We start from the raw sequence: 11,324 nt of genomic DNA, 5'->3' as shown, positions 1-11,324 counted from the left end.
AGCCAGGTGCTTCCTCCTGGTCTCCCATGGGGTGCAGGGCCCAAGGACTTGGGCCATCCTCCACTGCACTCCCTGGCCACAGCAGAGAGCTAGCCTGGAAGAGGGGCAACTGGGACAGAATCCAGCGCCCCGACCGGGACTAGAACCCGGTGTGCCGGCGCCGCAAGGCGGAGGATTAGCCTAGTGAGCCGCGGCGCCGGCCCTACCATTTTCTTTTATAAACCGTATTACAATTTGCAGTCAACTGTTTAGTTGTGCTTATTCATTTAATGTGTAATCCTCACCATACACTCGGGAGGGCAAGGACCCCATCTTGTTCTCTGCTGTGAACTTTGCTCTCTGCATAGTGCTGGGCACACGGAGATACACTATAACATTTGACCAAATGGGTACGGAACTTAGAGGAGTCTCAGAGTTCTGCTGGTCCATAGTTCTTTCCCTCGACCACACGAGCAGTAAGCAGTCATATTCCTTCTTCTTGCTTACTACCAGCAACAGGGAGCTCACTACTTCACCAAGAAAGGCATGAACGCAGGCACACGCACAAACCCCTATACTCACACAGCACTTCCATGTGCTGGATCATTCCCCAAAGGCCCCCAACAGCAGGGCTGCCCTGGGGCCAAAGAGAACTCTGTCCAGGTCTCCCACATGGGTGGCAGGGACTCAGTCAGCTGAGCCATCACTGCTGCTTCCCAGAGTGAACACAAGAAGAAGCTAAAATGGACAGTAGCGCTGTCCCCAGCACCTAACACCCGCCTCTGCAGGAACTGCTTAGATGGCACAGAGAAAGCTTGCGGGTGGAGGGGGTGAGTGTGAAGCTGTCTCCAACCGTTCAAGAAGGCAGCTCCACGGGCTGGTGTGCAACGCAATAGGCCAAGCCAGCGCCTGCAATGCTGGAATCCCATATGGGTGCTGAGTCCCAGTTGCTCCACTTCTGAGCCAACCAACCCCCTGCAGCAAAGATGGCCCCAAGTATCTGGGCCCCTGCCACCCACATGGGAGATCCAGAGGGAACTGCATGTTCCTGGCTTTGGCTTGGCCAGCCCAGACCATTGCAGCCATCTGGGGAGTGAACCAGCAGTTGGAAGATCTCTCTCTTTGTCTCTGTCTGTTTCTCCCTCTCCCTGTAACTCTGCCTTTCGAATAAATTAATTAATTTTAAACAAACAAACAAATAAAAAATGCATCTCCGGAGGGCCAACAAGGACTTGGAGATGACAGCGCACCAGACTTTTCTTTGAAAAATCACTGCCTTTGGTCAGCACCCATATTTATGACATCATCAGTCTCCTTGGCACTCTAGTAACTGGAATACAGATCCAGCCATATGTGGGAGGAGAAAGCAAGAAAAAAAAGCTTTGGGGCCCATGCTGTGGTGCAGTAGGTTAACCCTCTGCCTGTAGCACTGGCATCCAACACAGGAGCCTGTTTGAGTCCCAGCTGCTCCGTTTCTGATCCAGCTCCCTGCTAATGTACCTGGGAAAGCAGAAGGTAATGGCCCAAGACCTTGGGCCCCTTTATCCACATGGGAGACCCAGAGGAAGCTCCTGGTTCCTGACTTTGGATCAGCCCAGCTCTGGCCATTGTGGCCATCTGGGGAATGAACCAGTGGATGGGAGACCTTTCTCTCTCTCTCCCCTTCTATCTTTCTATAACTCTATCTCTCAAATAAATAAATAAATCTTAAAAGAAAAGAAAGCTGTGCTTCTCTCCTAACATGTAAACACAGGCATTTTTCTTTTCTTTTTTTTTTAAAGATTTATTTATTTATTTGAAAGGCACAGTTACAGAGAGGTGGAGGGAGGGAGGGAGGGAGAGAGAGAGAGAGGAAGTCTTCCATCCGTGGTTCACTCCCCAGATGGCTGCAATGGCCAGAGCTGGGCCGATCCAAAGCCAGGAGCCAGGAGCTTCTTCCGGGTCTCCCACATGGGTGCAGGAGCCCAAAGACTTGGGCCATCTTCTACTGCTTTCCCAGGCCACAGCAGAGAGCTGGTTTGGAAGTAGGGTAGCCAGATCTCCAACCGATGCCATATGGGATGCCGTCACTGCAGGTGGTGACTTCACCAGCTACACTACAGTGCCAACCCCACAGGTACGTTTTTTCTAGGAAATGGTCTTATTAGTGACAGTTGGGCCCAGGCTCATCCTGAACCAGATGAGCTGTACCACTGTCAGCCACATTCTGGGTCAAGTGGCATTTCTGGACCCACTTAACATTTTTCTCCGAGAAAAAGATACATTTGGATTCCAAACAATCAAGTTCTATAGGAACCCTAGAAATAGCAAGCTTCCAAACTGGGAACTGGCCCTGGAGATGTATTTAGGTAACACAGAGCAGGAAAATGAAGGGATGAGGACAGGCTGGGCCTGCTCAGAGAAATCTCCAGGGTTGGCGCGGTGGCATAGCGAGTTAAGCTGCCACCTACGGTGCCAGCATCCCATATGGGTGCCAGTTCAAGTCCCGGCTGCTCCACTTCCAATCCAGCTCTCTGCTATGGCCTGGAAAAACAGTAGAAGATGGCCCAAGTCCTTGGGCCCCTGCACCTGCGTGGGAGACCTGGAAGAAGCTCCTGGATCCTGGCTTTGGATCAGTGCAGCTCCAGCCGTTGTGGCCATTTGGGGAGTGAACCAGTGGATGGAAGACCTCTCTCTTGCTCTACCTCTACCTCTCTGTAATTCTGCCTTTCAAATAAATAAATAAATAAATATTGTTAAAAAGAAAAATTTCCAAGAGTATGAAAAGGAGGGCAAGTCAGAAGAACCTGGGCTAAATCCAACTCTGTGAGTTACTGGCTTGGGCCCTTGCCTGCTTTCTCTACTCACCCTCAGATTCTTCTCTTTAGCAAAAGAGCAGCACAGTTTTTATCTCACCAAGTTGTAGCAGTAGTACCATATGGCCTGGCACTTGATGCTCTCTGAACATGGGCATTGTGATCTTTTCTAGTTACATTTTCAAATGTAAATTTAAATTATTTTCATTGTATTTGAGAGAGAGAGAGAGAGAGAGAGAGAGAGAATGAATGTTCCATCCACTGGTTCACGCCCCAAATGCCCGACAACCCAGGGTGGGCCAGCTTGAAGCCAGGAGCTTGGAACTCCATCCTGGACTCCCTTAAGTGTGGCAGGCCCATCATCTGCTGCTTCCCTGCATTAAATAGCAGGGAGCTGAATGGGGATACAGGGTGTGTGTGTGGGGGGGGGGGGGGCTTAAGCCATTGCTCCAAATGCACAGCCCTGTAATGTTTTCCAAATAAGAGTCTTTCCGGTCAGTGTTGACAAGGTCCGTGAGCTTGTTGGAGGGCTGGCATTCCCTAAACAGCGGCTCCCGCGTGGAGACCAAAAGGGGGCGCCCGAGCAGCGGCAGGGGCGAGGGGGCAGGTTGGCTGTGTCTGCAGACACTGGCTGCCCGTCCTCCCTTCCTCCCCTTCCTCCTCCTCCGCCCCCCCCTTCTCCACCTCCGCCTCCCCCACCCACCTCGGCTCTGGTCGGTCGCTCTGCTCCGGGCAGTCCCAGGCTTTATCGCTTAGCCGTCTGAACTCTGGCCTTTTCTCTTTGTTTACCTATTTGGCTGGCTTTCTCCTCTGGGAACAAAGAAGGTGTTCAATTCTGGGCAATGCCCAGCTTCGGCACCGCACCCCCGCTCCCGCCCCCTTTCCGAGGAGGGTGTGGGGGGGCTGCCCCTGTCTCAGACTCCTGGATCCTGAGAGGCCCCTTCCCACGGTGCCAGGGAGCTGAGGGTCTGAGCCGTTTGGCTGACACCCGTATTTTCCTCCAGCTCTGGCCCCATTCCTGTCCCCAGCGGAGGCCCCGAAGCTCCACTTGGCTGGGCTGGAGACAGCGCCTCTCTCCCCGTTTTCGGGCCAGGATTTGGAAGCTCTGGTTTCCATAGCAACTCTGGGCATTTCATTAAGGGAGGAGGCCTTCAGATCTTCTGGGCTGGGCCGGTCCAAATCTCAGCCGGGCCAGGAAGGGTACCCTGACCACGGTTCCGTGTCCATTTTGGCTTTCCCAAGCCACCCCTGACACCTCCCAGCCCACCTCACACCTGAGTGCCTGCCCCAGACCTCTCAAACCAGCCAGAGCAACCCCAGGTCTGAGGACCAGGATGTTTCCATCCTGAGCCACTCCCACCTTTCGTTTCTGGACTACAGGCCTAGGGCTAAGGGCAGGGGATAGCCCATTTTTTGGGCCTGCCTCCAACTTCACTGCGCAGTGTGGTTATGCTGAACTTGAAGGGGAAGTGTGTTGCACAAGGTCATTATGTTCAGCAGTTCCTCAGAAGCCATCTGTGATCTCAGGCTTCAAAACACTGCCGTTTGCTGGCTGGGAGACCTTAGGCAGATTCCTGCACCTCTCCAGCCCTCCCTATCCTCATCTGTGAAATGGGTATAACACCACTTCGCAGAATGGTTGGCATCTGAGAGCACTTGGGAAAGAGTGTTGTTGCCTGTTGCTGCTGTTAACTCTTCTGAGAGGTGGCTGCAGGGAGAGCCCCTTCCCCCACTGCTGCCTTGAACAGGCTGGGGGATTGCCCTTGGCATCCACCTGCGTCCTGTCCTGCCCTGCCCAGGCTGCTGGAAAGTGCTCCAGACCTGGATTGGAAGTTGGCAGCTTTTGCGAGAGCCACGTCAGGGGCTGGAATTTCCAAGTTCAGGTCCCAGTTCCTGAAATTCCTGTCTCGCATTAGCTGTTGCTGTGATCACTTTCCCCCATTTCTGGCTAGGTTGGTGTGTATGTGTATTTTCTTTTCATTGTATTTTTAGACTTCGGAAAAAATAAACACAGTTCCCACACCAGCACCTTCCTGATCTTTTGGTTCTTGGTGGGTGTGGGAATGGGGCCCCTTCCCCCTTCCCCTCCCCCACATTCCTACCTTCTGCTGAAAATTCCCGGATTTATCCCACCTACCTCCCATCACTGCCCCTCCCATCCCTGAGCACTGATATCTGAAGAGCATAGCTCGGTTCTGAATTGTATCCTTGGGGTCTTTTATCCTTTTTTATGTTTTTTATCTTGTTTCCTGCCTTCTAGAAACTTCTCCCCTACCCTGCATTCCTGGCTGCGGCATTTCCCCCTGGCTTCAGCCAAGGCAGCTCCATCCCTGCAGGTCTGGGCTGTCCCACACAGCACTCAGATTCCAAGGATGAGCAGCACAGAGAGATGAACCCAGGACCCTGCACCCTACCAGTTAAAAAGATAGTATTTAAAAGGTAGGCTTTTAGCCTAGCAAGGTGCCAACCAACATCTGGGGGCCGACATGGTGGTACAGCAGATTAAATGGCTGCCTGAGTCACAGGTATCCTATATAAGCATTGGTTCAAGTCCTGGCTGCTCCACTTCTGAGCCAGCTCCCTACTAATATGCCTAAGAAAGCAGTGGATGATGGCCCCCACCTGCTTAGGAAACTTGGACTGGATGGAGTTCCTGGCTCCTGGCTGTTGTGGTCACTGGGGAGTGAACCAGCAAATGGAAGATTCTCTCTCTCTCTCTCTCTCTCCCTCCCTCTCTGTAACTCTGCCTTTCAAGTAAATAAATAAATCTTTGAAAAAGGAAAAAATAAAAAGATGCCCACATTGCATGTCACGGAGCCTGGGTTCAGATTCTGGCTTTCCTCCTGATTTCAGTTCCTGGGAGGCAGCAGGCGTGAGGGTTCAAATACTTGGGTACCTGCGATCCTCAAAGGAGACCCAGCTTGAGTTCCCAGCTCCTCACCGTTGTGGGCATTTGGGGACTAGAACAGCGGATGGGAACTCATGCGCTCTTGCTCTTTCTCTCCCAACCTCTCCCTCTCCCTGTCTCTCAATTTTTTATTTATTTTATTTTATTGACAGGCAGAGTTAGACAGTGAGAGAGGGAGACAGAAAGAAAGGTCTTCCTTCCGTTGGTTCACTCCCCAAATGGCCGCTACGGCCAGCACGCTGCGCCGATCCGAAGCCAGGAGCCAGGTGCTTCCTCCTGGTCTCCCATGCGGGTGCAGGGCCCAAGCACTTGGGCCATCCTCCACTGCCTTCCCGGGCCACAGCAGAGAGCTGGACTGGAAGAGGAGCAACCGGGACTAGTACCGGATTAGAACCCGGAGTGCCGGCGCCGCAGCGCTGGCCCCTGTCTCTCAATTTAAAAAGCAAATAAAACAAAAAACAAACAGGGGTCAGTGCTGTGGCGTAATGGGTAAAGCTGCTGCTAGCAGTGCTGGCATCCCATATAGGTGCTGGTTCCAGTCCCGGCTATTCCACTTCCAATCCAGCTCTCTGCTATGGCCTGGGAAAGCAGTAGAAGATGGCCCAAGTCCTTTGACCCCTGCACCGGCGTGGGAGACCCAGAAGAAGCTCCTGACTCCTGGCTTCAGACCAACCCAGCTCTGGCCATTGTGGCCATCTGGGGAGTGAACCAGTGGATGGAAGACCTTTCTCTCCATCTCTCTCTCTGTCTATAGCTCTACCTCTCAACTAAATAAAATTTTAAAAATTACTAAATAAATAAAAAAGAACATCTTAAAAAAGAGATACAGAGGTGATAAAGGGAAGTGACAGAGGAGAGGTGTGGAACCAGCTTCGGGCACAGGAAATAAATTTGCATTTTCCTGGAGAGTGCTGTGTGAGGAAAGACAGTCAAGGGGTCAGTCTCTGGTGAGTCTTGTCTCCTTCAGGGGAGAGGAGGTGCTGGGCGTGGGCGGACTGAGGCTGGTTATTGGAAGGATGTCACAGCTGTGCCAACCCAGGCTGCTGGCTGGGGAAATCCGGAGTCCCTGCTAGGAAGCTGAAACTCCCAGAGGCTGTGGCTTGTCCAAGGTCACAGGTAGCAAGTGCTGAGCCCGGGGCTCACAACACCTGCAGCCCCTGTGCTGCCTGCACTGGGTGGTCAGGAGCCCCAGGGAGTCAGGTGGGATGCCCAGTCAGGTTTCAGACTTCTAATCCCCGTCAGCCTTCCTGGAATAATTCTCGTCCTTCCCACTGGAGACTTAAAGACTCAGAGTGATTCTCCCAAGGTTGCACAACTAGTAATTGGTAGGGTCAGGCTTCAAACTCCGGGCAGCATAGCCAGAGCCTGCACTCCCCCACCTGTCACGGTTTCTGGATTGGACCTGGCTGGTTCCCCAGCCAGAGCCTCAGGGCTCTCCCACTCCCACAGGACTGAGGACTGGGGACTGAGCGAGTGGAAGGCGGGAAGCCCTTGAGCACTCTGGCGGCACACGGTCTGGGCTCTCTTCACTGGGTCTGCCTGCCGCCTGCCGTCCGTGATTAGTTCTGTGCCAAGGTTAATGCTCTTGGCCTTCAGCAACCTGAAGCAAGGCCCTTCCTCAATATCGGTCCTCTGTGGGTCCTCAGGATTACAGGAAAACAAGTGACTGCCTAGTGAGGCTTGCCCCAGGGCACTGTGGGAAAGTCTCAATGCTGAAGGTGGTGCAGGCTCCCGGATCCACCCAGAAATGCAAATCTGCCTTTTGGATCTTGGGAAAAACTCACCCTAACGAAGAAATAATTCCAGTTAGAAGTTTGCTGCTTTGGGTTCCAGTCTCTTTTCTTTTTTAAAAGATTGATTTATTTACTTGAAAGGCAGAAATACAGAGGGGAGAGAGAGAGAGAAAAAGTAAGTAAGTTTGTGGAGAGGCAGGTGTTTGGGGCAGCGGCTTAAATCCCTTCTGGGGACTGCAATACCTTACATTGGAGTCCCTCTGCTTCCAATCCAGCTTCCTACTAATGCACATCTTGGGAAGTGGCAGATGACAGCTCAAGTACTTTGGTCCCTGCCACTCATGCGGGAGACCTGGATTGATTTCTGGACTTCTAGCTTTAGACTGATCCAGCCTTGGCTCTTGCTGGTGTGAATCAGAAGATGGGAGCTTTCTGTCTCTCTGCTTCTCAAATAAGTCAGTGTCAATCACGTACAAAATTTTAAGAGATTCTGCTTGCTGATAACATCCAATCCAGAACAAAGCTGTACCTCATTGGCCCCTCGACCAGATCACCAGGTCTAAGTCCAGCTCTCACTCTTTCCTAACCCCTTTCACTGTACTCGTTTTGAAAGGAATCAATAAACCCAGTGTTGTTCAGCAACAGGTGTCTGCCATGGTCTTTGGCTACAGAGCACTGACAGTCAAGATCAACATGTACGTATTCTCTTTGTTAATTTCAAATTTCCACAAACTTTTTTTAAAGATTTTATTTATTTGAGAGGCGGAGTTACAGACAGAGAGAGGGAGAGACAGAGAGAGAGGTCTTCCATCCACTGGTTCACTCCCCAAATGGCCACAATGGCAGGAGCTGGGCCCATCTGAAGCCAGGAACCAGGAGCAGCTTCTGGGTCTCCCACATGGGTGCAGAGGCCCAAGAACCGGGCCATTTTCTACCACTTTCTCAGGCTGTAGCAGAGAGCTGGATCAGAAGTGGAGCAGCTGGATCTCGAATTGGTGCCCATGTAGGATGCTGGTGCAGAGGCTTAGCACCAGCCCCCATATATATTCTCTTAATACTATAAGCTCTTATATATCTTTGGACTTGAAGTGCATTCTATATGTTTGCCGCATAATTCCCTTCCTGAGTATGCTCTCCGCAAACTGCTCTACTCTCAACCCTGAAATCTTTCTTTCTTTCTTCCTTCCTTCCTTCCTTCCTTCCCTCCCTCCCTCCCTCCCTCCTCTCTCTCTCTCTCTCTCTCTCTCTCTCTCTCTCTCTCTCTCTTTCTTTCTTTCTTTCTTTCTTTTAAAGATCTGTCTATTTATCTGAAAGGCAAAGCTACAGAGAGCAGAGAGAGAGAGAGATCTTCCATCTGCCGGTTCAATCCCTAGATGGCTGTAACAGCCAGAGCTGTGCCAATCTGAAGCCAGGAGCCAGGAGCTTCTCCTGGATCTCCCACGCAGGTGCAGGGTCTTAAGCACTTGGACCACCTTCTACTGCTTTCCCAGGCCATTACAGAGAGCTGGATCAGAGGTGGAGCAGCTTGGACTCAAGCTGGTACCCATATGGGATGCTGGCACTACAGGCGGCGACTTCACCCGCTACGCTACAGTGCTGGCCTCAATCTGGAAATTTCTGTTCTAGGAAGCCAGATTGATTCTGTAGCCCTTGCTGTAGCACTGAGTCAAATCTGCTATCAGAGTGAGGCCCAGGTGAAGCCATCCTCTGCTAGGACCACCTACGCAGAGCTGGCCCCTGCCGCCTCAGCACCTCTGCTGCACTTGGTCTAATTCCTTGTCAGGCTCTTTGCCTTTCACCCCTGTTTGCTGCAAACTCGCCAAAGGCAGGGACTGTTTCTGAAACACTTGGTCAGCGCTGGCATTGTGGCACACAAGGTTAAGCCACTTCTTGTTTCGCTGGATCCGTCATTTCCTATACAGCTCCCTACTAATGCATTTGGGAAACCAGTGGAAGATGGCCCATGTAATTGGGCCCCTGCCACCCAGGTAGAAAATCCAGATGGAGCTCCAGGCTCCTAGCTTCTGTCTGTTCCAGCTCCAGCTGTTGCAGCCATTTGGGGAGTGAACCAGTAGGTGGAAGAATTCTTTCTCTCTGTCCGTCACTCTGCCTTTCAAATAAAGAAATCTTAAAAGCAAAGCAACTTGGGGGCCGGTGCTGTGGTGTAATGGGTAAAGCCGCTGCCTGCAGTGCTGGCATCCCATATGGGCACCGGTTTGAGTCCCAGCTGCTCCACTTCCCATCCAGCTCTGCTATGGCCTGGGAAAGCAGTGGAAGATGGCCCAAGTCCTTGGGCTCCTGCACCCAACTGGGAGACCAGGAAGAAGCTCCTGGCTCCTGGCTTCGGATCAGTGCAGCTCTGGCTGTTGCAGCCAATTGGGGAATGAACCAGCAGATCTCTCTCTCTCTCTCTCTCTTTCTCTCTCTCTCGCCTCTGCCTCTCTGTAACTCTGCCTTTCAAATAAATAAATACATCTTTTTTTTTTTTTGACAGGCAGAGAGGACAGTGAGAGAGACACAGAGAAAGGTCTTCCTTTGCCATTGGTTCACTCTCCAATGGCCGCCGCGGCTGGCACGCTGCGGCCGGCGCACCGCGCTGATCCGAAGGCAGGAGCCAGGTGCTTATCCTGGTCTCCCATGGGGTGCAGGGCCCAAGGACTTGGGCCATCCTCCACTGCACTCCCTGGCCACAGCAGAGAGCTGGCCTGGAAGAGGGGCAACCGGGACAGAATCCGGCGCCCCGACCGGGACTAGAACCCGGTGTGCCGGCGCCACAAGGCGGAGGATTAGCCTAGTGAGCCACGGCGCCAGCCAGCAATAAATACATCTTAAAAAAAGAAAAAAGCAAAGCAATTTGGTCAGCTCTCTGTTGGCTGGGCCAGATAAAAACCAGCTGTCAAAAGGTATTTTACATCAAGCGTCCCCAAGTGCCAGGGGCTGAGACCCCTGTGCTCATGAGAAAAATGGCTCACCCCGAAGAATGGCCACCTGATCAGACCAAGGGACAGGAGGATGGACCTTACCCTGCTGGCCTCCTGGGAGATGAAGGCATAGGGTGCCAGTGAGCTCTTTGCAAAAATCCTCAGGACAGAGAGAGCATGGGCTTGTGTAGCTGCTGGTAAGAGTCACGGTGAATTTTAATTTGCTACCTCCTCAGGCTTCTTTGTGCATTCTGCTAGTGTCCCAGATAGGGAACTTATCGGGGGAAATCAGAACCAAAAGAGATAAGGCAGCTCTGAGCTTGGAGCATGAGGCCCACACACACTGCTCCTCTCTGTCTTATGTTGCACTAGAAGGTATTGTCCAGGCTAGAAGTTTTAAAGTTATGTTCCTTGGGGCCAGCGCTGTGGCGTAGTGAGTAAAGCTGCCGCCTGTAGTGCCGGCATCCCATATGGGCACTGGCTCAAGTCCCAGCTGCTCCACTTCCGATCCAGCTCTCTGCTATAGCCTGGGAAAGCAGTAGAAGATGGCCCAAGTCCTTGGGCCCCTGCATCACTGTGGGAGACCCGGAAGAAGTTCCTGGCTCCTGGGTCCTGGCTTCAGATCAGCTCAGCTCTGGCCGTTGCGGCCAACTGGGGAGTGAACCAGTGGATGGAAGACCTCTCTCTCTCTCTCTCTGCCTCTCCTTCTCTCTCTGTTTCAACTCTGACTTTCAAATAAATAAATAAATAAATAGATCTTTTAAAAAAAAAATGTTCCTTGGTGCTCTTTCCTGGAAGGAATCCAAGGAGGGTAGGGAGGCTGAGGGAGCCCCATACCATGATCCCCATCCTCATTCAACCACAGCAACTTTTTCATCTTTTTTTTGTGCTTAGGGATTTGATTTATAAAGAGAGTATACATTCCACATGTAAACATGTGGAAGACACAAAAACAGCCAACCTGATTTCCTCAACAGATAAATTGCAA

This window comes from Oryctolagus cuniculus, chromosome 11 (assembly GCF_964237555.1).
Source record: "Oryctolagus cuniculus chromosome 11, mOryCun1.1, whole genome shotgun sequence".
NCBI lineage: Eukaryota > Metazoa > Chordata > Mammalia > Lagomorpha > Leporidae > Oryctolagus > Oryctolagus cuniculus.
Note: the sequence above shows the minus strand (reverse complement) of the source record.